We start from the raw sequence: 2,774 nt of genomic DNA on the forward strand, positions 1-2,774 counted from the left end.
CATACTTTTGTTTGCAATCATGTGGACTTTAAATTAAAAAAATAAAACAAACGAATGCTAAAGAGGGGCTTAATGGGCCATCCTAGTAGAAGGATAGAAGACAGTTTTGGTGGAAGTGATTTGAATTTTGGGACCCTGACTCAAGAAGTTTATGATGAGAAGAATATTAGTATGTAGCCTATAATGCCAGAGTCTAGCCCCAGTGGGTTACAAAACCTCAAGGAGGATGTGAGGAGTTAGTGAAAAAGACTTGGACCAAGAAGTGCAGTTCATACAGACACTGAGACAACTTAGCCCACTTTTATTTACACATCTCTTTTTTCACAGCTATAAAGGTTTTAAATTCATTTTCTCATTTTCTCACATGCCATCTCTTTTAAGAATTTCCTACATTTAATAATAATGTACAGATTGTATTTTGTCCTCCCTCTCCTCACTCCCCATGGGTTCCTGCTAACTGATGAACTACATGAAGAAAGAGGAAACAGCTGCAGAAAGCAGTCAATATCTAACTCAGCACATTGGTAAATAACCAAGTAACTGTGGTTGTTAGCAACTCTGGTTTTGATATAGAGAGATGATAGACTACATTCTTAGGAAATTCTAATTTAATTATTGGCACCTAGCATCTCCCCACACCCTAAGAAGTAGATCTAATTCTTCCAATGCCTAAGTCTCTCTGCAAATTATTAACCTGAGTTAATCCTTTCATGCTTTACCTCTGAATGTTCCTATTAAGTCTGGGAACCAACGATCTTAGAATAACTTCCTAACCTTTTGATAATCATCTAGCTGTTGTTTAGAACAGGTTGTTGTGCAAATAGTCAGAACTATGTTCCCATTTGGAGAAAACACATGCAGATATTAATGGAGATGCCAGAGACATGAGACACCTCTCAAAGAGCTGCTAACGGGAGTGGAAACAGCCCAAGAGAAAGAAATGTGTTATAGTCAAGATCTGAAATGGGGCTTAATGCATTTCTGCACTAGGATAAGGATACAACCTATGGGGCCAGGGAGAAAAATGGGATGGTGTGAAAGAAAAAGCCTCCCACAGGCTTACAGAGGCATTGTTAGAAGGTGTAGCCTTGCTGGAGTGGATATGGCTTTGTTGGAGGAAGTTTGTCACTAGGTGCAGGTTTTGAGGTCTCAGATGCTCAATTCAGGCCAGTGGCTCACAAGTGTTTTCCTGTAGACTTCTGATCCACATGTAGAACTCCCAACTCCTTTTCATGCACCATGATTGTCTGTGTGCCCACATGCTTCCTGCCATAATGATCATGATTTACACCTATGAAATAGAAGTCGGCCCCAATTTATGTCTTTCTTTATAAGACTTGCCACAGTTATTCTGTCTCTTCACAAAAATAAAGCTGTAACTAAGATAGCCACGTCTGTTGATCCTTCTTAAACAGTTTATAAAATGAACAGCGAAGCATTCAACTATATGAGGCTATGAGGGTTATTTTCATTCCAATGACAGTGATTAACTTCTTTCTGATACATAGATACTAAAGATATAACACTTCCTATTCTTTTTTATTGGATACTTTTTATTTACATTTCAAGTGTCATACACTTTCCCCCACCCAATCACCCGCCCTCTCCTGCCTCCCTGACCTGACATTTCCCTACACTGGGGGTGGGGAGAAACCTTGGCAGTACTAAGGGCTTCTTCTCTCTCTGGTGCCCAAAGGCCATTGTCTGCTATGTGTGCAGCTGGAGCCATAGGTCTGTCCATGTGTTCACTTTGGCTGTGGTTTAGTCCCTGGGAGGTCTGGTTGGTTGATATTGTTCTTATGGGGTTGTAAACCCCTTCTGCTCCTTCAATCCTTTCTCTAACTCTGTACATGGGATCCCCATTCTCAGTTCAATGGTTGGCTGTGAGCATGCACCTCTGTATTTGTCAGGCACTGTCAGAGCCTCTCAGGAGACAGCTATATCAGGCTCCTGTCAGCATGCACTTCTTGATATCAGCAATATTGTCTGGGTTTGGTGGCTGTATGTATATGGGCTGGATCCCCAGGTAGGACCGGCTCTGATGGCTATTCCTTCAGTTTCTGCTCTAAACTTTATCTCCATTTCCTCCTACGAATATTTTGTTCTCCTTCTAGAAGGACTAAAGCATCTGCACTTTAGTCATCCTTCTTGAGCTTTATGTGGTCTGTGGATGGTATCTTGGGTAATTCGAGCTTTTGTGCTAATATCCACTTATCAGTGAATACAAACCATGTGTTTTATTTTTGTTTTTGTGATTGGGTTACCTCACTCAGGATGATATTTTCTATTCCCATCCACTTGACTATGAATTTCATTATTTTTAATAGTTGAGTAATACTCCATTGTGTAGATGCACTACATTGTATCCATTCCTCTGTTGAAGAACATCTTGGTTCTTTCCAGTTTCTGGCTATTCTAAATAAGGTTGCTATGAATATAGTGGAGCATGTGTCCTTGTTACATGTTGGAGCATCCTTGGGGTATATGCCCAGGAGTGGTATAGCTGGGTCATCAGGTATACTGTGGCCAATTTTCTAAGGAACATCTAGACTGACTTCTAGAATGGTTGTAACAGTTTGAATCCCACCAACAATGCAGGAGTGTTCCTCTTTCTCCACATCCTTGTCAGCATCTGTTGTCCCCTGAGCTTTTTATCTTAGACATTCTCACTAGTATGGGGTGGAATCTCAGGGATGTTTTGATTTGTATTTTCCTGATGACTAAGGATGCTGAACATTTCTTTTTTTTTTTTTTTTTTTTCCAAGGCTGACTTA

The sequence above is a fragment of the Rattus rattus genome, chromosome 3 (assembly GCF_011064425.1).
Source record: "Rattus rattus isolate New Zealand chromosome 3, Rrattus_CSIRO_v1, whole genome shotgun sequence".
NCBI lineage: Eukaryota > Metazoa > Chordata > Mammalia > Rodentia > Muridae > Rattus > Rattus rattus.